At 41.2% G+C, this 25,945-nt stretch overlaps 1 protein-coding gene and 1 long non-coding RNA gene across 7 annotated transcripts in view; both read right to left on the bottom strand.

The window, feature by feature from the left end:
- LOC105479590 (protein phosphatase 4 regulatory subunit 2) overlaps nucleotides 1-25,945 on the bottom strand; it is a 73,982-nt gene that overhangs the window by 46,677 nt on the left and 1,360 nt on the right. The window lies entirely within an intron of this gene.
- Nucleotides 1,799-25,941, bottom strand: LOC139362000 (uncharacterized). The gene is made up of 3 exons (XR_011620188.1): nucleotides 17,225-25,941; nucleotides 9,513-16,905; nucleotides 1,799-1,865 (listed from the first exon to the last, which is right to left on the bottom strand). It is a non-coding gene; the product is annotated as an uncharacterized lncRNA (long non-coding RNA).

The following is a 25,945-nucleotide window of genomic DNA, read 5'->3' as shown; positions in this document are numbered from 1 at the left end:
TTTGAGACGGAGTCTCGCTCTGTCACCCAGGCTGGAGTGCGGTGGCCGGATCTCAGCTCACTGCAAGCTCTGCCTCCCGGGTTCACGCCATTCTCCTGCCTCAGCCTCCCGAGTAGCTGGGACTATAGGCGCCCGCCACCTCACCCGGCTAGTTTTTTGTATTTTTTAGTAGAGACGGGGTTTCACCGTGTTAGCCAGGATGGTCTCGATCTCCTGACCTCGTGATCCGCCCGTCTCGGCCTCCCAAAGTGCTGGGATTACAGGCGTGAGCCACCGCGCCCGGCAAATTCAGTGATTTTTTTAAAAGGGCACATTAAAGAAACCTTATTCCAGCTGGGCACCGTGGCTCATGCCTGTAATCCCAGCAATTCTATGAGGCCAAGGCGGGTGGATCACCTGAGGTCAGGAGTTCAAGACCAGCCTGACCAACATGGAGAAACCGTGTCTCTACTAAAAATATAAAATAAAATTAGCCAGTCGTGATGGCGCATGCCTGTAATCTCAGCTACTCGGGAGGCTGAGGCAGGAGAATTGTTTGACCCCAGGAGGCAGAGGTTGCAGTGAGCCGAGATCGCGCCATTGCACTCCAGCCAGGGCAACAAGAGCGAAAACTCTGTCTCACACAAAAAAAGAAACCTCATTCCATAATGATTCCATAATGTAAAGTTTTTGTATTATTCCATTAACAATTTTAAAAAGGCAAAATCTCTTAAACAGTCACAAATTAAGGATGCAATTTTATCCACAAATCCTCATAATGACCTGAACTTCTGAGCAAACAATACCAACTAAATATAAAAGCAACATACTAAGATGTTTCTTAAAACTTTTTCTTACTTGAAACACATCATTATTTAAATCAGCCTACTTACACGGAATACTCATAAGTCTTTCCTTCAAGAGTGAATGTCTCTTCCAAGTTGCTTGTACTGACTATCCACTATCCTAAGCCTTCCAAGAGTTATTAATATTGCATCCTTTAAATCTAAGTCAGCATCAACTGTAAGACTGCATTGTTTTAAAAAAGAAAGAAATGCTGCAAGCTGCAATTCTAGGTCACTGTTGATGTTTCAAAGGCTTTCCAATTTCAGAGATATTAAAATGCGGAGAAAAACATGATGATGATAAATATTTATTGAAGTTCTTAAAATTGGTAGCAAAGATACTATAGGATTAAACTTCATTTTACTAAAGTTTGTAATTATGTCAAAATCTTTGGAGTTTACATATATAGCAGAAAAAATTCTGAAGGCGAAAATTTAAATTTCAATTTTACTCCCATCTAATCTAACCAAGCTCTCTCACATTGTGAACTAAGCACTTCACACATTATAAGGCTACTATCACTTGACACTGTAACTTTCACCTCACAATCAAAACTTTCCAATGCATAACAAAAGTTATAATTGTTTGTTGACCTTCTATACCTCATCAGTCTTAGGCCCCTAACCTAAGCTTATTTAAAAATCAGTTGAAAGAAACTACTCTCTTAAAAGGCTACCATTTATAAAAGATTTCTTCCAAGGCTAATTTTTAAAATGAAGTTAATGTATTTGGTACAGGCCAATGCCGATAAAAGCAATAAACAAAATACTAAAAGAAACAGGCCGGGCGCAGTGGCTCATGCCTGTAATCCCAGCACTTTGGGAGGCCGAGGCAGGTGGATAGCCTAAGGTCAGGAGTTCAAGACCAGCCTGGCCAACATGGTGAAACTCCATCCCCACCAAAAATACAAAAATTAGCCGGGCATGGTGACAGATGCCTTTAGACCCAGCTACTTGGGAAGCTGAGGCAGGAGAAGAGAATCACTTGAACCTGGGAAGTGGAGGCTGCAGTGAGCCAAGATTGCGCCACTGCACTCCAACCTGAAAAACAGAGTGAGACTGTCTCAAAATATATATATACACATATATATACAAACATAATACTTTACTGTTAAAATAACTTTTAAAATTACTACCAGATACTGTGGTTTGCTCACCACAGCATCCTCAGTACCTAGTGCAGTACCTGGAACAGAATATATACTCAATAAATATTTGTTGACTTAAGTGATACCTTAATAAACATGAGAAGGAATGTGCGCAAACAATACAAAATCAGGAATTACACAAATACTGTGATAAACAGAGTTTTCTCTTTGAGAAAATTCACACCAATATTTTTTTCCTAATTTATGTTGAAAGTATCTAACTTGTTGCTCGGTATACATTTAATAAATTCCAGGCTGGGCATGATGGCTTATGCTTGCAACCCTAGCACTTTGCAGGCAGAGGCAGGAGGAAGGCTTGAGCCCAGGTATTTGAGACCAGCCTGGGCAAAAGGGCAAAACCCCATCTCCACAAAAAAATATATAAAAATTAGCCAGGCATGGTGGTGCAAATCTGTAGTCCCAGTTACTCAGAAGGCTGACGTGGGAGGATCACCTGAGCCAGGGAAATTGAGGCTACAGTGAGGAGTGATCTTGCCACTGCACCCCAGCCTGGGTGAAACAGTAAGATCCTGTTCCCAAAAAAAAAAAAAAAAAAAAAAAAAGTTTAATGAAATAAAATGAAACCCAGCCCCTTCTCCTTCCCACTCTTTTCAAGTAAGCTATATGAGTTCACTTAAAACATTTACTACGCACAACTTAGTTAACAAAATTTTCAAAAACATATCAGAATAAAGCAACCCATACCTGAATTTAACCAGTAAACATGAAGCAAGATAAGACTAATGCACAAATCTTTGACAAGTGTTATATACTGAATGTGTGCCCTTACCCACCCTCCCTACACCACTAAAATTCATGTGTTGAAACCCTAACCCCTAATATGATAGTATTTGGAGCCCAGGCCTTTTGGAGGAGCCCTCATAATCAGATTAGCACCCTTATAAGAGACCTGAGAACTTACACTCTCTCCACCAAGTGAGGACACATCAATTATGCCAGAAACACCAGGCATGGTAGCTCACACCTGTAATAACTGGCCACTTTAGGAGGCCAAAGTGGGAGGACTGTTTTCAGCACAAGAGCTCAAGACCAGCCTGGGCAACACAGCAACACCCTGTCTCTATAAAAAAGTATTTTCACTTTTCTTTTCTTTCCTTTTTTTTTTTTTTTTTTTAAAGAGACAGGGTTGGCCGGGCGCGGTGGCTCAAGCCTGTAATCCCAGCACTTTGGGAGGCCGAGACGGGCGGATCACGAGGTCAGGAGATCAAGACCATCCTGGCTAACACGGTGAAACCCTGTCTCTACTAAAAAATACAAAAAACTAGCTAGGCGAGGTGGCAGGCGCCTGTAGTCCCAGCCACTTGGGAGGCTGAGGCAGGAGAATGGCGTGAACCTGGGAGGTGGAGCTTGCAATGAGCTGAGATCCGGCCACTGCACTCCAGCCTGGGTGACAGAGCGAGACTCCGTCTCAAAAAAAAAAAAAAAAAAAAAAAAAAGACAGGGTCTCACTCTGTGGCCCAGGCTGGAGTGTAGTGGTGCCATCTTGGCTCACTGCATCCCTGACCTCCCAGGCTCAAGTGATCCTCCCACCTCAGCCTCCTGAGTAGCTGAGACTTCAGGCACATACCACCACACTCAGCTAATTTTTGCATTTCTGTGTAGTGACAGGGTTTCAGCACGTTATGTTGCCCAGGCTGGTCTCAAAACTCTGGGTTCAAGCAATCTGCCTGACTCGGCCTCCCAAAGTGTTGGGATTACAGGCATAAGCCACGCACCATACCCGGCCAAAATAATTTTTTAAAAATATAAGCCAGGTGTGGGGACGTGTGCCTGTAGTCTCAGCTACTCAGGAGGCTGAGGACAGGACTGCTTGAGCCTAGGACATAGAGGCTACAGTGAGCTATGGTCCCACCACTACACTCCAACCTGGGTGATGGAATAAGACCCTGTCTCAAAAACAAACAAAACAAAAAAGCAGGGCCAGGAAGAAAGCTTTACCACATAACCTGACTATGCTGGCACACTTATTTTAGACTGCCAGCCTCCAAAACCGTGAGGAAATACATTTCTATTAAGTCACCCAGTCAATGGTATTTTGTTATAGCATCCCAAGCTGAAACAGTAAATCTGTATTTTGAAGGAATAGTGACGTATGATGCAGAAGGAAATAATGATAAAACCACCAAATTATGCCCTGTAGAAGAAGCCTACACCTTGGCAAAATAATATTTATAACCAAATACCCCTAATATCGAGTGGAAAATATGACAAATTTTTAAATGGCAAGGCTATTACATTCTAGGAAAATCTGGGAAGCTCTTAGACAAGAGCCAAGTGGACCAAGAACAGACAGAATCTGGACATATGGAAATTGGGAGAGAAGAGAGAAAGCAAGTTTACTTCACTCAGAATACCCTTTCACCCACTCACACTCATGACTCCAATCCCAATAATAATTTCTATTATTTTCTAGAGTTAGAAACAATAGCTCCTAGGGGCCGGGCATGGTGGCTCACATCTGTAATCCCAGCACTTTGGGAAGTCAAGGGGAGCGGATCATCTGAGGTCAGGAGTTTGAGACCAGCCTAGCCAACATGGCAAAACTCCGTCTCTACTAAAAATACAAAAATTAGCCGGGTGTGGTGGCACACGCCTATAATCCCAGCTACTAGGGGGGCTGAGGCAGGAGAATCGCTTGAATCCAGGAGGGGGAGGTTGCAGTGAGCCAAGATCACACCACTGCACTCCAGCCTGGGCAACAGAGTGAGACTCTGTCCCCTCTCCCGCAAAAAAGAAATAATAGTTCCTTTGGAGATGAAGACAGGGTTTTATTTTTCATCTACAGTGATGTATCTTTTAATGACAGGGGTATGTTCTGAGAAATGTGTCATCAGGTGATTCCAATGTATGAACATCACAGAGTGCACTTATACAAATCCACATGGTATAGCCTACGATACACCTAGGCTATATGGTATATAGCTTACTGCTCCTAGGCCATAAACCTGTGATGGTAAGTATTCACACATCTGAACATATGTAAAATAGAAAAAGTACAGTAAAAATCCAGTATTATAGTATTATAGGACCACAATCATATAAGTGGTTCATCGACGACTAAAATGTCATTATATGGTACAAACCTCTATTCATTTATCTAACCCAGCTCCTACTGTGTGACACACTCTGAGTAAGGGAAGTTCGCCCCCTCAAAATTACAGAACCACAAGTAGAAACTGATTAGTCAGCAAACAGCTGTAACAGAAAATGCAACTGATACATGTCAGAAATATGGCAGTTTCGATTGAGAAAAGGAGATCCAAGAAAACTTTTCAGTAAATAATATATATTTGAATGGAGCCATCTGAACAGTCTTAAAAGACAAGTTGAAGGTATCCATAAGGAAGAACATATGAGGCAATTAACAACAAGGTGCTATGAGAATTTAACACCAGCACAATAAAGCACTGCATATTCAGTGAACTTCAAGTAATGTGGAAAAGTTACGAATGGTGGCAAGAGAAGACTGGAAAGGTAAAAAGAACCCAGGTGAAAAAAAAATTTTAAAGACCAAGACACTACATGGGAGGCCGGGATGGGAGAACTGCTTGAGCCCGGGAGGTTAAGGCTGCCATGAGCCGTGGACACACCACTGCACTCCGGCCTGGGCAACAGAGCAAGACCGTGTTTCAGATAAATAATAAAATAAAATAAACACTACAACAGCACAGTCATCCCTTGGTATACTTCAGGAACTGGTTCCAAGACTCGTTGTGTATACCAAAATCTGCACATACTTAAATCCTGCTGTCAACCCTGTAGAACCCACGAATACAAAAACAGCAGTCCATTGTGTAGGCGGGTTTCACACATCCTACAAATACTGTACTTTCAATCTACGTTTAAGGTGACCCCCACAGTTGAAACCTGTGTTGCTTAAGAGTCAACTGTATCTGCCTGGCTAAAAGTATAAGAAAGATAGGATAAAAATATAAGAAAGATATTAACTAGCAATGATGTACAAAGGAGACATCAAAGGAAACAAAATAGAGTGACCATACCTCCTAGTTTCCCCAAAACCATCCTAGTCTGTATCTGCACGCCCAGTGTCCCAGCCAGTTTACCACCTCTACCATACATTAACAAAATACTGTTAATAGTTGCATTAAAACATGCTGGTATGAGCCTGGCCAACACAGTGAAACCTTGTCTCTACTAAAAATACAAAAATAGTCGGGTGTGGTGGTGGTCACCTGTAATCCCAGCTACACAAGGGTGAGGCAGGGAGAACTGCTAGAACCCAGAAGGCGGAGGTTACAGTAAGCCAAGATTGCGCCACTGCACTCCAGCCTGGGTGACAGAGCAAGACTCCATCTAAAAAAAAAAAAAACAAAAAAAACCAACCAAACAAACAAAAACAACGCTGGTATGGATTTAGGAGACTTCTCCACCTTATACTTCCAGCTTCTTCCAAAGTTCTTCCAACTTTGTCAAGTTTCCAAAATGCATATATATGATGCATATATAAAGAACAGAGTCTTCACTTTAACATACACTTAATTCTGCAAGATGACAGAAATAACCAATCTCACTTTATCTCACTCTTTCTAGACTCAATGTATCTAACTATTCCCTTTCAAGGGCAGCATGCAGGGTAACCACCAGTGCCTAGGGTAGCTAGCTCCTTTGGGTGCTAAATGGGGGTGGGGGAAGTGGTCAGCACTGCTGTCACTGAAGACTGGTTGGTGTATCAGCAGTGGCCTTTGACCTGGTCTGTAAAACACACACAGCTGCCAGGCTAACAATAGGCAGAGTTTATGGGAAACTAAAGGTTAGGTTAGTTTCCTCATAGTTACCTCTATGGTTACCTGTGGTTAATGAAGCCATGAGGTTACTAACCCATCAAGAAAGTGAGGAATTAAAGGCTCTCTCCCCACAGGTATAAAGAATGACCTGGCTGGGCACAGTGGCTGCTATCTGTAATCCCAGCATTTTGTGAGGCTGAGGTGGGTAAACAGCTTGTGCCCAAGAGTTCGGGACCAACCTCAACAACACAGGCCAGACCCCATTCTCTATTAATCCCAGCACTGGGAGGCCAAGGCAAGCAGATCACTTGAGCTCAGGAGTTCAAGACCAGCCAGGGCAACATGACAAAACCCTATCTGTACTAAAAATACAAAAATTAGCTAGGTGTGGTGACACACACCTGTAATCCCAGCTACTCGGGTGGCTGAAGCATGAAAAAATCTCTTGAACCTGGGAGGTGGAGGTTTCAGTGCACCACTGTACTCCAGCCTGGGCAACAGAGTGAAACTCTGTATCTTAAAAAAAAAAAAAAAAAGGAAAACAAAACAATGAACCAATGAAGCCAGTTAACAGACCCTATATTTAATTAAACACAAAAACATCTAGGACATTCATATTATTTATTTATAAAAATTATACTTAGTGTCTCAAATAGAATTCTGATAGGTAAAACTAAAAGACTTGGTTAAAGACCTTAACTGGTGGTCTTAACATTTTTTTTAAATTTCAGACATCCTAGTCTCTCAACCCTGACACTACTGACATTTGGGGCCAATCCTTCATTGCTGGGGAGTATCCTGAGCAACACAGGATGTTCGGCGGCATCCCTGCCCCTGCCCCCTACCCCACTAGAGGCTGGCAGTATGCCCCCAAACTGTAACAACCAAAAAGATCTCTAGACATTGTCAGCCCTGGTTTAGAACCACTGCTATAAGGCATTGAAAAAAAAAAGTGAACAAGAATATGATAGAATTAAAGGAAACTGTGGGGGGGGGAAAAATCAGATCTGATTTATTGTCAAGGGTTATTATTAGCTTAATTAGACAGCATAGGTCAAATTAAATATTTTATTTATATTTAGATTAAAATATGTCATTTAAAACTATTTTTAAGATAGTAGACGCCAGGCACGGCAGCTCACGCCTGTATTCCCAGCACTTTGGGAGGCCGAGGCAGGCGGATCACTTGAGGTCAGGTGTTTGAGACCAGCCTGGCTAACATGGTGAAACCCTGTCTCTACTCAAAAAAAAAAAAAAAAAAAAAGGCCAGGTGCGGTGGTTCACGCCTGTAATCCCAGCACTTTGGGAGGCCAAGGCAGGTGGATCACGAGGTCAGGAGATCGAGACCATCCTGGCTAACACAGTGAAACCCCGTCTCTACTAAAAATATAAAAAAATTAGCCGGGCGTGGTGGCTGGTGCCTGTAGTCCCAGCTACTCGGGAGGCTGAGGCAGGAGAATGGTGTGATCCCAGGAGGCGGCATTTGCAGTGAGTTGAGATTGCACCACTGCACTCCAGCCTGGGCGACAGAGCGAGACTCCACCTCAAAAAAAAAAAAAAAAAAAAAGCTGAGCATGGTGGCACACGCCTGTAGCGCCAGCTACTTGGGAGATTGAGGCACATGAATTGCTTGAACCCGGGAGGCAGAGGTTGCAGTGAGCTGAGATCGTGCCACTGCACTCCAGCCTGGGTGACAGAGCGAGACTCTCAAAAAAAAAAAAAAAAGACAGTAGGCTGAGTGGGGTGGCTCACGCCTGTAATCCCCACTTTGGGAGGCCAACGCAGGCAAATCACTTGAGGCCAGGAGTTTAAGACCACCATGGCCAACATGGCGAAACCCTCTCTCTACTAAAAATACAAAAATTAGCTGGGCATGGTGGCGCACACCTCTAATCCCAGCTACTCGGAAGTCTGAGGCAGGAGAACTGCTTGAATCAGGGAAGCAGAGGTTGCAGTTAGCTGAGATCAAGTCACTGCACTCCAGCCTGGGCAACAGAGAGAGACTCTGTCTCAAAAAAAGATACCAGAGGGCAATCTTAAATCTTGTGGGTACTATTTTCATTCCTTCTGTTTTATAGAACTTTATGACATTTCTGAGATCTCAGAGTGCTCTCAGTATTTATTTTCTTCCTATATCCTAAATGGCTTGCTTTGGCATGTTTATTAATAAACAGGCCAGGAGTATATTTTGCGGAAAAAAAGTTACAGCTGGGTGGGGCGGCTTACATCTGTAATTCTAGCAGTTTGGGAGGCTGAGGCAGGTGGATCACCTGAGGCCAAGGTTTCGAGGCCAGCCTGGGCAACACGGCAAGACCCCATCTCATTAAAATAAATAAATAAATAAATGAATGAATAAATAAATAAACAAGGATTCCAACTAATACATAACAAAGTTATGCTAGATTTAGAATATTATCACTTTCAAATCTCCAATGAAAGAAATGATACAGGCAATTTTTTAAATCTAGCCAATTTTTTAATCTAGCCAAAAAATCTAAAAAAGGAAGAACAGTATCAATGAGGAATCAGAAGTTAGCACAAAATAAAACAATGCAAATTAAATAAAGCATTTTTCACGTACTAGATTATCAGATTTAAAAGCCTAATAATGGGCTCTGCACAATGGCTCACACCTGTAATCCCAGCACTTTGGGAGGCCAAGGTGGGAGAATTGCTTGAGTTCTGCAATTCTCAATTGAGACCAGCCTGGGCAACATAGCAAGACCCCACCTCTACAAAAAATTAATAAGTTAGCTGAGTGTGGTGGTACATACCTGTGGTCCTAGCTACTGGGGAAGCTCAGGTGGGAGAACCACTTGAGCCTGGGAGTTTGAGGTTGCAGTAAGCTATGATCATGCCACTGTACTCCAGGCTGGGCCAGAGTGAGACCCTGTCTCAAAAATATATATAAAAATAAAAATAATTTTAAAAGTTGAGTAACGCTTGGTGCTGACGTGGATATAGAGATAACTTTCATACACTGCTAGTTAGCAGAAGCACATACTGAACAAGTTTTTTGGAAGGCCAGCTAGCACTATCTGTCAAACACAGTAATGTACATAATCATGAACCCATAAATCCCATTCTTACATCTGTGCCAGGATGTTAACTTAAGCACTGTTTGAATTGGTTGGTAATTGTAAACAGCCCAAAAAACCATCAAATAAGACAGATTAAATAAAGAACACCCAAAACAATAAAATATTATGCAGCCCATGAAGACAATGAGGTAAATTTTTGTGTTTTGGTAAGGTATCTAAATGCAAGCCTGGGTGCACTGGTTCACGCCTGTAATCCCAGCATTTTGGGAGGCTGAGGCAGGTAGATCACTTGTGATCAAGAGTTCGAGACCAGCCTGGCCAACATGGCAAAACCCTGTCTCTACTAAAAAAACAAAAAAATTAGCTGGGCATGGTGGCACGTGCCTGTAATCCCAGCTACTCAGGAGGCTGAGGCAAAAAAACTGCCTGAAACCGGGAGGTGGAGGTTGCAGTGAGCTGAGGTTGTGCCACTGCACTCCCGCCTAGGCAACAGAGCAAGACTCTGTCTCAAAAAAACAAAAAGAAAAGAAAAAGAAAAAAGGTATCTAAATAAAGAAAATAACAAAAGGTAAACTGCAGAAGTTTCATGCCATTTTTAACAAGAGGATTAACACACATACACTTATGTGTACAGAAAATTCTATTAAGAATATATAAGAAACAGTATAGTTTCATTTTTCTTTTTTCTTGTATTTTTGTAAAATGAGACAGAAACATCTAAAGCAGTATTAATTTCAATCCTCTTTACACGTGGGTTTTCCACATTTATAGGCACAAGAATTACTTAATTCGTGTGATCCATTACACTCAAAATGCAGTTATTCTCACCGAATTCCTCTTTAACCAAAGTGAAGATGTAAATAGAAAAAGCATGTATCAAGATATTCTCCATATTTTAAATCCAAGTTTTTAAAACTACTTTTAAAATCTTACCTGTTCATCTAACCATCTAATATTTTGTCAGAAATAATTTTTAAGTAACCACATGCTGGCTATGGCACTGATTTTAGCCATATCCTACCAAAAGCAACATAACAAAACCAAAGACCACACACAATATTTACAAGAAAACTGGATGACAACTTAACAAGGTATCATCCCCAAAAACTCTCCAATATGAACAAGCAGGGCAAGACTAGAGAAGTATCAATACCTACACAAGAGGAAAAGAAACACGACTAGACCCTACAAACGTGAAAATCTCAAATTCACTAGCATTCACTGGTAAGGGTGGTTAAAAAACAAACAAACAAAAAACAAGCCTACATTCTACCTACATTTAAGATTGCTCCTTACAGCAAGAAACACCGTAGTATGCAAAAGCCCTAGAAAAGGTGGACCAGTCTCCAGTTAACAAATCACTCTGAGACAAAAATGGCCACCACCTCAAAAGCCACCCTGGAAGTCACCATAGACAACAGTATCCCTAATAAAACAAAATCCCTTTGATATTTGATAAAAATACCAAATTCCCTTTAGTTGCACAATTTTAAATAGAAATATAGTGTGCCCTCTCTATCTACAAGTTCCACATTCACAAATCCAACCAACTTCAGATTGAAAATATTTGAGAAAAATTGTACTGAAATGTGGAGACATTTCTCATCATTACTTCCTAAACAACAAGGTATAAAAACTATTTACATATCATTTACATTGTATTAGGCATTATAATTAATCTAGAGATGCACCAAGGATGTGCAAAGGTTACATGCAAATATTATGCCATTTTACATCAGGCACTGATCATCCACAGATTTTATGTCCAAAGGAGGTCCTGGAACCAATCCCCCACAGATGAGACAACCGTACTTTGCTATTAGTTGACAGAAAGCTATCTCACCCTCCCCCTTCCTCCCAGATATACACAAAATTGCAAAAATTACAAATGTTCTTTAAGACCTTGCACTTTCCTTAAATTTCAAATACTTCTACAGCATATATTTTTCTCCAGTTTCATCACCTACAAATGGGAATATCAGAACTACTTCGCAATATTGATGTGGTAAGATTTTTACTTAAATGAGAATAACAAATCCAAGATGCATATATTAACTAGAAAGCTGAGAGTCACTTCAAGCTAAAATACATCTATCAGTCTCATCACCTGTATATTTCAAACTTATGTCTCTACAAAATTACAATTACTTAAAAGTTTTTTCTTCCTTGAGGTGACTGGAAAACAGTCAAAATTACAAATGTTAAGGGTACATCAGTCATCTATCTTACTGACCCTTCCACACTCAACCTTCTCATAATTGCCCCAAAATCTCCCACAGTACATGAGGTCAAGCTTAGGTAAGCCACTTGAAAATCTCAGAAATTACAGAAATAACGATTATAAGAGTCCTACCAGCCGGGCGCGGTGGCTCACGCCTGTAATCCCAGCACTTTGGGAGGCCAAGGCGGGCGGATCACAAGGTCAGGAGATCGAGACCATCCTGGCTAACTCGGTAAAACACCGTCTCTACTAAAAATATTAAAAAAATTAGCCAGGCGTGGTGGCAGGCGCCTGTAGTCTCAGCTACTCGGAAGGCTGAGGCAGGAGAATGGCATGAACCCAGGAGGCGGAGCTTTTAGTGAGCTGAGATCACGCCACTGCACTTTAGCCTGGGCGACAGAGCGAGACTCTGTCTCAAAAAAAAAAAAAAAAGAGTCCTACCAAAAGCAAAAAGCTCCAAATTCTTTTTTTTTTTTTTTTTCTGGGACAGAGTCTCACCCTTTTGCCCAAGCTGGAGTGCAGTGGTGCCATCTCAGCTCACTGCAACCTCTGCCTCCCGGGTTCCAGCAATACTCCTGCCTCAGCCTCCTGAGTAGCTGGGACTACAGGCACCTGCCACCATGCCCAGCTAATTTTTTCTATTTTCAGTAGAGGCAGGGTTTCACCACGTTGGCCAGGCTAGTCTTGAACTCCTGACCTCAAATGATCCACCCACCTCGGCCTCCCAAAGTGCTGCGATTACAGACGTGAGCCACTGTGCCTGGCCTAAAAGTTCCGAATTCTAACAGTGGTTTTGAAAAGATGCTGGCACTGTTACAGTAGAGGAGGAGGATGTTAGACAACTGAAAAAGGGGCAAGTAGTATGTATTAATAAAATGCAAATTACAAGAGGATTTAAAGCCAGTTCCATTACTCATCAGCCGTATAACCTTGCACAAATTATTTAAGCCTTCTAAGACTCAACAGCCTCATTCTTAAAAAAGAGAAAAGACCTACTTCAGATAGTAGTTGTAAAGACTAAATCAGGTTATGTATATGAAATATTTGATAATGTCTGACACAAAATAAATGTTCATTAAATATTTGCATTTAGGAATAAAAGAAAGGCTGGGCACGGTAGCTCACGCTTGTAATCCCAGCACTTTGGGAGGCCGAGGCACCTGAGTTCAAGACCAGCCTGGCCAACATGGTGAAACCCCGTCTCTACTAAAAATACAAAAATTAGCCAGGTATGGTGGCGGGCACCTGTAATCCCAGCTACTTAGGAGGCTGAGGCAAGAGAATCGCTCGAAACTGGCGGGCAGAGGCTGCAGTGAGCTGAGATTGTGCCACTGCACGCCAGCCTGGGGGACAGAATGAGACTCTGTCTTTAAAAAAAAAAAAAAGAGAGAGAGACAGAGACACACAAGTAAATTATAATGAAAGTAGAGTTTTAACCATGACTGTCTTCTAAGCAACGGTCAAACAGATTATAAGCATACAGACAAGAGAGATAGTATGACACATACAGCTCCAAATGGCTCTCCACTCTACAGAGCCTCTCAATAAAGCTTTTTATGTTTCTAGAAGGGCATGGTGGCGCATGCCTCTGGTCCCAGCTACTGGGGGCAGGGGCTGAGGCAGGAGGATCATTTAAGCCCAGGAGGTCGAGGCTGCAGTGGGCCATGATTGCATCACTGTACTCCAGTCTGGATGACAGAGCAAGACCTTGTCTCAAAAAAAAAACAACAAAGCAAAACAAAAAAGTTTTTTATTTTTTTGCATTAAGTGGTAAGTGATAACAAAAAAGCCCTTCTTCCCCACCACATGTATGCCACATTTTTTTTAAAAACCACTAAGGGCATTATTACTATTATTTTATATTATTACTAATGTGAGACTTAAATTAGCTATTATTCACTTTATAGTCAATGGTGTGAATTCTCAAAAATATTTAATATTCAGGTAACAGGTTACCCAAGGTATCTGACAGGGATGGAATGTACAAGTGGTTACAAGTAGATTCTACACACATGTATTACAAGCAATGCAAAACCTGGGCAGCCTGACACATCAATAGGACTGCTACTGGGTGAAACCAGAAAGAAGACAGGCAACCGAACACATCAGAGAGCTGGCGAAAATGAAGATCTAAAATACATTTCTCAACATACAATGTTTTTCATAGGCACAAGTAATTAAACAGCAAACACTCTCCTCAATTATCTACACTGTTAACGTTTTAGTCAGTGATTCAGTTTTTTGCCATGGATCCTGAATAATAAACTTCTACATCAAAAAGGGAAAAGACCTTCAGTCTACAAGCAGAGAGAAAGCATGGTGTTCTGTGGACTATAAATTCCTTATCTTCTTACTAATGAGATCTGAAGCTTACTAATGATGTTTTGAAGCAACATGAAGTTTTTGACAGGTGTCCAGTAATGTCATATAGAGTAATAGTCCATAAACATTATGAACCCATACATTCACTGGCAGACACAAAGTGGATCTGTAGATATAGATACACATGTGCACAAAGGTAACACTAACATAGGTATTTTCAGAACCTCTTTATGACTATAAGGAGTTTAGTAGTAGCGGTGACTGCTGTTTCTCATGCAATATAGACAACTGCTTCTCAACTTTTTAATGTCTCCAAACCATTCACTAATTATTAATTACTCCCTAACAGTTAACATCTCGCATTATTATCAGACACTTTAACACTAAGCACTATCACCATGCCCCATTCCCCACTCCTAATCGCTACTGCTACAATACCACCCCCAAGTAGTGCTGCAGCACAGAGATTCCTCTAAGCTTTCAAGCTGGAAGGAACCTTGGAGATTATCTATTACAAGCCTCTCATTTAGTATCTGAGGAAACTGTGACCAATAGTAATTTAAGTGATGAAAATCATTAAAAGTAGAATAATTAGTTACAGTAACTCCCACTTACGGGACACTCACTATGTGCCTGTCGCTGCATTAAGCACCATATAAACTCATTTAATCCCCATAACAACACTTTAACTAGACCTACTTTATTACCTATATTTACACACCTGGAAATTAAGGGAGAGAAGTCAGCCTTGGTCATATAGTAGCTACATGATAAAATTCAGAATTCAAACCTAAATCTGTTTTGTGCTCTCCTGACTGTCCAATCACAGTTCACTCCACAAGATTAAGTACTTTAGACTTGTTTCTTGAGCCATATTCATTCTAGTTATGCCCAGCATACAGATAATTTTTACTCTCCCCCAAGTTTTCATATCTAGAGCTATGTACTTCATTATTTAAGTCCTCTCAACAGTTGAAACAACTAAAGGTACAAACCCCATTTTTTTAAGTGAGGAAACAAGCTCACAAATAATTTGTCCAAAGTCTCATCAAGAAGTAGCAAAGCTAAGTTTGGAACTCAAGCAATGCTCTCTCCAAGACATGACATTACTCCACCATCACCACACGCTAACTCACATGCAATTAGGAAAGTAGCCAACAACTAGTAAAAACTAAACTGACCATGGAAAACATGAGTTTATTTGGGCACCCAAAAGAATGAAGATAAGAAAAATTAACTCTACTCAGAAAGTTGGCGTGCTTAACTTCCAGTGTACCATTCAGGTTTACACGATGTGATGAAAAAGAAACTATAATTTTATTCATGTTCAAAGCTTAATAACTTCACTCATTGGAATATTTAGAAGCAAAAGGGCATCCATTCAACTTTTACTGAAAATATATTGTGCTTCCTCTGAGAACCATTGTGATGATAGCACATGAGAGGACTTTACGTGACACACAGACAATTCATATTTTAGTAATTTTAGTATTTATAGATTGTAAAGTGACTCAGAAAACATAACTACTACACTAAGCCAATGGCTTCAGATCTTATTTCCCACAACAACATTAAGGGTAAAAAATTAACACAGTGGTTATGGGGGAGGGGCGCAGGGGACGGTGGCTGAGGGTTTGACCTTTATCTGTAATTTTCTTTCCACTTAAAAACAAATTTGAGGGAAAAAAAACTCAGCTGACCTGAAGAAAAGCATTAAAGAAGTAAATGTACAGATGTTACAAGAATGTGGAAAAATTCATGAAGGTAGTATTTGGCTGACATTTTAGAAACAATTTTCAAAGTGTTCAAGAAATATTATGTTAGACAAAACACCACAAAATTCCCTCTAAAGAAATCCCACAGAGGCCGGGTGCAGTGGCTCACACCTGTTATCCCAGCACTTCAGGAGGCCAAGGCGGGTGGATCACTTGAGGTCAGGAGTTTGAGACCAGCCTGGTCAACATGGTGAAACCCCAACTCCACTAAAAATGTAAAAATTAACTGTGTGTGGTGGTGCGCACCTGTAGTTCCAGCTACTCAGGAGGCTGAGGCAGGAAAATCGTTTGAACTCGGGAGCCAGAGGTTCAAATGAGCCGAGATACCACTGCACTCCAGCCTGGGTGACAGAGTGAGACTGTCTCACCAAAAAAAATAAAAAAAGAAAGAAAGAAAAAAGAAACCCCACAAAAGGATCTAGCAGCCTCATGGACTTAAGGAGAACTTCTTTATAATAATGCGGGTCTTAGTTGTTGTTAACTACTTTTAAACAACCTTTCATTTTCTTACTGTTATGTCAAAATACCTGAACACAAGGAATTTCAAACTGTAGAGAGAGGGGAAAAAAGCAGCATCAAAATATGCATTATCAACAACCTAACAACGAGTATTATCTATCGAGCATTTACTCTGCGTACCAAGCACTGTGCTGAGCTTCCTATGTATTGCCTGCCCACACTTCAAGATACTATTATTATCCCATTTTATAAATGATGGAAGTGACTTAACAGGGATGTAAAAGTCTTCCTAAAAAGCAGAATTCTAAGAAGATGGTAGTGGCGCTACAGTTTTTCATCTCTCTAAAACCTTATGGCCGGCCGGGCGCGGTGGCTCAAGCCTGTAATCCCAGCACTTTGGGAGGCCGAGATGGGCGGATCACGAGGTCAGGAGATCGAGACCATCCTGGCTGACACGGTGAAACCCCGTCTCTACTAAAAAAAATACAAAAACTTAGCCGGGCGAGGTGGCGGGCGCCTGTAGTCCCAGCTACTCGGGAGGCTGAGGCAGGAGAATGGCGTAAACCCGGGAGGCGGAGCTTGCAGTGAGCTGAGATCCGGCCAGTGCACTCCAGCCTGGGCGACAGAGCGAGACTCCGTCTCAAAAAAAAAAAAAAAAAAAAAAAAACCTTATGGCCGACCAAACTAGAGAGCAGAACCAAAAACCAGTGGACCATATTTACAACAAAACTGACACAGTATTTCCACAGACCCCAAAAAGTAAGTGGATGAGGAAAAACTGACAGTCACATGACCTGAACATTACTGGGATCTGTGACACAGAGAAGTCAAGGTGTATCTCAAAGGCATAGGAACAGGACAATCATAAAATAGCCAACAGGTATTCACTAGAAATCACTGCACGCCAATTTGAGAACAGCAGCTGATACTGAGATGGATTCTGCCAACTCTAGCAGTGAGTGAATAGACTGTCGTGAGTTTGAAAAGATGAAGCAGGTCTTGCTTACTTGAGCTCTTGAAAGTGACCCAACAGTGCTCCAATCTAGAGGTAGGCCCCACAATGAGAAAGGGCCAAGAGAAATGAAGACAAGGTTCAAAAAAAAAGCAGGAGTGGCAAACACCAGCCTGGAATTTCAGAATGCAAACTGCCATGTTCTTAAAAAGCAATGAGAGTGCTCCATGTAGTTAGAAAAGCTACTCTGGGCTGAGTGTGGCGGCTCACGCCTATAATCCCAGCACTTTGGGAGGCCGAGGCAGGTGGATTACGAGGTCAGGAGTCAGCATGGCCCATGTGGTGAAACCCCGTCTCTACTAAAAATACAAAAACTAGCTAGGCGTGGTGGCGTGCGCCTGTGTTCCCAGCTACCCGGGAGGCTGAGGCAGAAGAACAGCTTGAACCTGGAGGCGGAGGGTGCAGTGAGCCGAGATCACGCCACTGCATTCCAGCCTGGGCAACAGGGCGAGACTCCATCTCAAAAAGAAAAAAAAAATTGTAGCATATTCATACGATGCATCTACTCAGAAATAAAAAGAAATGCAAACTATGTTGAATAGAAGCAGCCAAAGAATACATACTGTATGGTTCCATTTACATAAAATTCTAGAACTCACAAACTAATCTACATTGACAAAAAGTTGCTTGGAGGGAAGGAAGCACACACAGGGAGGGAAAATTACAATGGGACATGAGGAAACTTCTGGGAGTAATGAATGAACATGTTCACAATCTTGATTGTTGCTGATGGTTTCCTGAGGGTAGATATTAAAATTTAGCAACCTGTACATTTTGAATAAATACAGTGTATTGTACGTCAATTATATCTCAATAACACTGCTTTTTTTTCTTTTTTGAAACGGAGTTTCGCTCTTGTTGCCCAGGCTGGAGTGCAATGGCAAGATCTCAGCTCACTGCAACCTCCGCCTCCCAAGATCAAGCGATTCTCCCGAGTAGCTGGGATTACAAGCAAGCACCACACCCAGCTAATTTTGTATTTTTGGTAGGGATGGGGTTTCTCCATGTTGGTCACGCTGGTCTTGAACTCCCGACCTCAGGTGATTCACTGGTCTCAGCCTCCCAAAGCGCTGAGATTACAAGTGTGAGCCACTGCACGCAGCCAATAACAATGCTTTTTTTAAAAAGGATTCTTCTTTTTTAAAAAGAATTCAAGACAAAATGACAAGTACTGAAGATATGCAAAGATGCAGCAATAGTCTCCCTCCCCTCCCCAACAAAAAAACCAAAGACAACAATTCAATCACTTTCTTGAAATACCTTAATTTTTAAAAAATTTAAAAATTCATATTGAAAGACTACACCACCAGTGTGTAGATAAGAGGATTAAAAAAAAAAAAGACCACAACATATACCTGAGTACAATGACTCCAAAATATTCAACATTGATTTTCAAAATGTTTTTGAAGATCTAGTCTAGAAACATCACTGTATTTTGGCCTGGCGCAGTGGCTCACGCCTGTAATCCCAACACTTTGGGACGCCAAGGTGGGGAGATCACTAGGTCAAGAGTTCGAGACCAGCCTGGCCAATATGGTGAAACCCCGTCTCTACTAAAAACACAAAAATTAGCCAGGTATAGTGGTGGACACCTGTAATCCCAGCTACTCAGGAGGCTGAGGCTGGAGAATGGCTTGAACCCGGGAGGCGGAGGATGCAGTGAGCCGAGATAGCGCCACTGCACTCCAGTTTGGGCAACAGAGCGAGACTCAACTCAAAAAAAAACACAAACACACACACACAAAACCACACTGTATTTTAAAGAAAATAAATCATTTAGGAAGGTAGGCAAAAAGAGTGGGCAGTTAAATAAGGTAAAAAAAAATATCAGATGTTAACAGCTGGCCAGGCATGGTGACACCTCTGTAATCCCTGTACTTTAAAAGGCCAACAAAGTGGGCAGATCACTTCAGCTGGGGAGTTCAAGCTCAGGAGACCAGCCTAAAAGCATGGTGAAACCCCATCTCTACAGAAAACACAAAAATTAGCCAGGCGTGGTGGCATGTGCCTGTAGTCCCAGCTACTCGGAAGGCTGAGGTGGGAGACAGTTTACAGTGAACCATGATTCTGCACTCCAACCAGGACAAAAGAGCAAGACTCTGTCTCAAAAATAAATAGATTTTAACAGTTTTATTGGGGGAAACAACAGAATTAACAAACTTAAGATACTCAAGGATAGAAAATGTGAACCAAAGATTTTATTTCCAGCCAAAGTGACATTAAAGATTAAAGGGCACAGGCCAGCCACGATGGCTCACGCCTGTTATTCCAGCTCTTAGGGAGGCAGAGGTGGGAGGACAGCTTGAGCTCAGGGGTTTTGAGACCTGCCTGGGCAATAGAGCGAGACCCCGTGCTCCACAAAAAAGAAAAAAAAAAAAAGAAAAAGAAAAAAAAAAGAATAAAAGGCACAGACAACATACAAGACATATATGTAAGAACTCCCGGCCAGGAGCGGTGGCTCATGCCTGTAATCCCAGCACTTTGGGAGGCCGAGACGGGCAGATCACTTCAAGTCAGAAGATCGAGGCCAACCTGGCCAACATGATGAAACCCCCATCTCTACTAAAAATACAAACGTTAGGCCAGGTGCAGTGGTTCACGCCTGTAATCCCAGTACTTTGGGAGGCCAAGGCAGGCACATCACCTGAGGTCAGTAGTTCGAGACCAGCCCAGCCAACATGGCGAAACCCCGTCTCAACCGAAAATACAAAAAAATTAGCCGTGCGTGGTGGCATGCAACTGTAATCCCAGCTACTCAAGAGGCTGTGGCAGAAAAACCACCTGAACCCAGGAGGTGGAGGTTGCAGTGAGTTGAGATTGCGCCACTGCACTCCAGTCTAGGAAACAGAGCAAGCCTCTGTCTCCAAAAAAAAAAAAAAAAAAAAAAAAAAAAGAACTCCAGAAATATTGTTTCAATTAGCCCCTTTTCAATAATCTATTAGAGAATAAGCTTCATTCAGACAACCAAACTGACTAGAGACACAGACAATACAATGACATAAGGACTGATTGTATGCATGAGATATATACCTATTGTAAAACTAAGATTGACAGTTAAAAGAGAAAGTCGGGGGGGCGGGGCAGTGGCTATGCCCATAATCCCAGCACCTGGGGGCGGGGATCACTTGACGCCAGGAGTTCCAGAATAGCCTGGTCAACATGGCAAAACCCCGTCTCTACTAAAAACACAAAAATTAGCCAGGCGATGGTGGCATGTGCCAGTAAACCCCAGCTACTCGGGAGGCTGAGGCACAAGAATCGCTTGAACCCAGGAGGCAGAGGTTGCAGTGAGCTGTAATCGCACCACTGTACTCCAGCCTGGGCAATACAGTGAGACTCTGTCTCAAAAAAAAACAAAAGGTAAAGTTATATAACAGCAATATGCTCAGACAATGTAGACAGAAAAACTTTTAAATGGGGGATAGAAATAAAGAATATGTAAAAAAAAAAAAAAAAAAACTTTAACATTCCTAGTAATTATATTCGTGGCAGTAATATTTGTATTATTATTTTAGACTTTCTGATGTGTAATGTTGGTTACAGTCAGTAATTACAAGACATCATGATTCTACCATCCCCTGCCTGCGTTCTTGAGAGAACAAGGATTTTTGGTATGCAAAAAGTTAATTAAAAACTCTGGGCTGGGCGAAGTGGTTCACACCTGTAATCCTAGCACTTTGGGAGGTTAAGGTGGACGGTCATGAGGTCAGGAGATCGAGACCATCCTGGCTAACACAGTGAAACCCCATCTCTACTAAAAATACAAAAAAATTAGCCAGGCATGGTGGCGCATGCCTGTAATCCCAGCTACTCAGGAGGCTGAGGCAGGAAAATCGCTTGAACCCAGGAGGCGGAGGTTGCAGTGAGCCAAGATTGTGCCACTGCACTCTAGCCTGGGTGACAGAGCGAGACTCCGTCACAAAAAAAAAAAAAAAAGAAAAAAAAAGAAAAGGCGCTACGCACTCCCATGTTTACCGCAGCACTATTCACAACAGCCAAAACATGAAACCAGTTCAGTGCAATGGCTCATGCATTGTAATCTTAGCACTCTGGGAGGATTGCTTGAGGCCAGGAGTTGGAGATCAGCCTAGGCAACATGGCAAGACTTTGTCTCTACAAAGAAATTACAAATTAGCCAGGCATGGTGGCATGTACCCTATCTGTAAGTCCTAGCTATTCAGGAAGCTGATGCAAGAGGATCCCTTGAGCCTAACAGTTTGAGGTTGCAGTGAGCTATGACTGAGTTGCTGCACTAAAGCCTGGGTGACAGCAAAACCTTGCCTCAAAAATACATTTTTTTAAAAAAACGAACCAACCTGAGTTCCCATCAACAGGTAAGAAAATATGGTATATTATTTAGCAATAAAAAAGAATTAGATCCTGTCATTTGCAGCATCATGGATACAACTGTAGGCCACTATGTTAACTGAAGTTAAGTCAAGCACAGAAAGACAAACATCACATTTTCACTTATGAGGGAGCTAAAACAGTGGATCTCAGGAAGATAAGAGTCTAAAGACTGGTGATTACTAGAGAGTGAGCAAGGAATAGGAGAGATAAAAGGAGGAAAAAAGAATATACATGTATTTACTACCACCGAACTGTACACTTAAAATGGTAAAGATGGGGCTGGGCATGGTGGCTCACACCTATAATACCAACACTTTGGGAGGCCGAGGGGGTGGATCACGTGGTCAAGAGATCGAGACCATCCTGGCCAACATGGTGAAACCCTGTCTCTACTAAGAACACAAAAATTAGCTGGGCGTGCCTGTAGTCCCAGCTACTCGGAAGGTTGAGGCACGAGAATTGCTTGAACTCGGGAGGCGGGGGTTGAAGTGAGCTGAGATCGTGCCACTACACTCCAGTGTGGCGATAGAGTGAGACTCCATCTCAAAAAACAAAAGAAAACAAAAATGGTAAAGATGGTGAATTCTATAAGTGTGTGAGTGTGCATGTGTGTGTTTGAGACAGGGTCTTACTGTGTTGCCCAGACTGAAGTGCAGTGGCACAATCATGGCTCACTGCAGCCTCAACCTCCCAGGCTCAGGTGATCCTCCTACCTCCTCCTCCCAAGTAGCTGGGAGTAGCTGGGACTACAGGCGCATGCCACCACATTTGGCTAATTTTTTGTAGAGACGGGTTTCACCGTGTTGCCCAGGCTGGTCTTGAACTCCTGGGCTCAAGTGACCCTGGGCCACCTGCCTTGGCCTCTCAAAGTTCTGAGACTACAGGCATGAATCACTGCACCTGGCCAGCAAATCATATATTTTACCTAAACAGTAACAACAACAAAAAATCGTTTTTAAACGCTGTATTCCTGATTCTGAAATACAAGTCCTAGTATTTTATCTAGCTGAGTAATAATAAACATCTCTACCATCAGGATTGTAGTCTTGAAACACCATTTCCCACTAAAAGGCAGGTCTTCTTGAGAAATGTCTAATTCACATCTGGGGCAGGAAATGAGCCTGGAACATATTCTTATACCAGAGAATAAGGATATTATCAAAGACTACTAAAGTCATGTCAAAAGGACTCTGGAGCCAACTGGAAAAGGCTACCACTGGCCAAATGGGAGACAACTTGACCATCAAAAAGGATAGTAATTGCAACTCAAACCCATCAAATACATTTAAATCCATGACTGAAATGCATGAAATGTTTATATTCATGATTGAAACACACCATATGTTCCTGTTTATTCAGAGCATACTATATATTTAGCATGATGTCAGGAACTACGTTACCTTCAGAAAAGTGTTGCTCCAGAAAATGTCCCATTTTCAGGTGAAAGTAATCTTTGCAACATAAAAACAATTTTTTGAAGTGGCCAGAAACAATTCATTTCGGGATTAATTATTTTAGTTATATACATATATAGTTTCCCTCTTCACATCAATTTAGTATGTCTTGGCATCTTTCCTAACTTCATACATCAGATGTTTACAGGTAAATTTAATAGACTAAGAAGTAAAATTGTTCAAATTTTTCCTACAACCTCCTCCATTGTAAAAACCTACACTTACAATTCTAAAACCTCTCTAAAGCTAAAAACAAGCGTCAAAACAATTGTTTTTTGAAAAGAAAAATAAATAGCCTGGGGGGTCACCAATTTTGATCCATAAACAGTTTCGCATACTACTTCTGTTAATGCTTTCTTGCTATAATGCATTAATTCACTAGAAAATAAAAACAACTATGAAATTTTTTTTTGACACAGGGTCTCACTCTGTCACTCAGGCTGCAGTACAGTGGCCCCAACTATCATGGCTCACTGCAGCCTCAACTTCCCAGGTTCCAGCAATCCTCCTACCTCAGCCTCTGGAGAAGCTGGGACTACAGGCATGTACCAACACACCCAGGTAACTTTTAAATTTTTTGTCCTGAGCTCTATTGATCCTCCATTTCCCAAAGTGCTGAGATACAGGTATGAGCCACCACATCTGGTGGAAACGCTTATCTTAAGCAATCCACCCATCCTAAAACATCAGAAAAGTCTAAATTGCTGTTCTTTAGATTTTAATTATCTTGTTACAAACTCACATACTAGACAAAGCTTAGTTTAGTCATAAATGGGTAACAGAAATTCTGCAAATGTATCAAAGATACTCCATGTTGATAAAAAGAAATCAAAGCTTAAAGCTAAATGCATAAACACTGGCTGCTATTTACATAATAAATTTTAAAATATTTTCCAAATTCCATTTAATGTAAGAATCTAAGTACACCAATCGTTTCAGTACAAAACACGCTTAGTGAGTATATAAACACCTAATATGGGGTGGGGGATTGGGAATTTTAAGTCCTTTTCTACCAGGATAAAATAACTGTCCAAAAAAAATCAGATAACTTCCCCAGGCACTTGGTGTTCCAGTAAGACAGGATATTAAAAAGCTATCTTTTAGAAGCTTTCAACTATTTATACATTTATAGGCAATGTATTTTATCAAAAAGGGAAAGCAGTGTGTACAAACCTGATAAACTGAATAAGAGGTTTTAAGTACTCATCTCCAAATAGTTTGATATAATCTTGTATATCAAAAAACAGCCAAAAGTAAAATGCTATTTGGTTTGACATTGTTGACAGGGCTAAGTCTGTGCCAACTAGCAATTCAAGAGGAATATAGTGGCAGTCTTAAGTATTTATGTTTCAGGGATTAATTTATTTTTGAAAGATGGCATCTGGTCATTTTTAGGCTTATCTGTATAAGCATAAATTAACAGTTTTACATTGTTTTAAATCAAGATGTTCTGTATGAGACTATAATTCGGAGGTAAAAATGACTTCCGCCCCAGAAGCTCCCATTTTTTAATGTAATAGAAATACAAGATTGAACACATCACAGTGACGTTCTCAAAATGACTAGTATATTTTAATAGAATACTAACGAGATTCAGCTTGCAGACATGACCATTAAATCAAGCACTGAGGCAGCAAAGGTTTTTTCCTTTCTAAAATTAGGCTAGTTGTTAAAAGGCTAGACTACAATCATAAGCAAATCTTGTGAGAAATGAACACTTGCTAATAATAACGCCAGAGAAATTATACAATACTTGCTGAAAGCTACACTCATACTAGGCAGATAACCCACATATTAACATCGAACCCACAGAAACCTACCCCTTTCCTGCTGCCCCAGCCCCCACCCAAAGACTACAAAAAGAAGTCATCAAAGATGCACTGTCCTCTACAAATAAACTTAGCCAGAGTGCGTCTACCACACAAACTGCAAAACAATGACCTGGAATGTTCCTTCTGAACACAGCCCTAACTTTTAAGTTTCAGATTCAGAACATTTGGAAATGAGCTTAATAAAATGCTGAGCATATGTAACAAATCAGCTATCCTAAAAGTCTACAGGTCAGTCAAAACTGCAACATTTGGAATTTGTCAGATAATCAGAGTCCTCAAGACGATAAATAGAAGTGACACTTCAAACACCTACATACGCAAATACGACAAAAAAAAAAAACTGGACACACAATATGAGAAAATACCACCAAGACTCTGAAACAGAATCAAAGCTACAAAATTCTACAAATAAGCCTATTTGTTATGGCCAAAAAGGGTCATAATGGAATAGGCATTCTTCCTTTCTCTGGCTCCTTAAGACTAATACGTTCTCCAAGGGTGCCAAAGCCTAGCTACAAAGACAATTTTAACATATACAAGTTTTTAAAATCCGTTACAGACCAATATAGAGCAAATAAGTGTACACGTTCTTTAAATGTAAATTTATATATAAATTATTTAAATGACCAGGACTTCTACAATTTAGAATGAATTATTTATCCCAAAATACACTTTTTTCCCTTTCCTGAGAAATTCTGAATAATGCACTGGTCTATAACGACAAATGCATGCTTTCAACTC

Source organism: Macaca nemestrina, chromosome 2 (genome assembly GCF_043159975.1).
Source record: "Macaca nemestrina isolate mMacNem1 chromosome 2, mMacNem.hap1, whole genome shotgun sequence".
In the NCBI taxonomy this organism is placed as follows: domain Eukaryota; kingdom Metazoa; phylum Chordata; class Mammalia; order Primates; family Cercopithecidae; genus Macaca; species Macaca nemestrina.
Note: the sequence above shows the minus strand (reverse complement) of the source record. Positions and strands in the feature narration are given on the sequence as shown.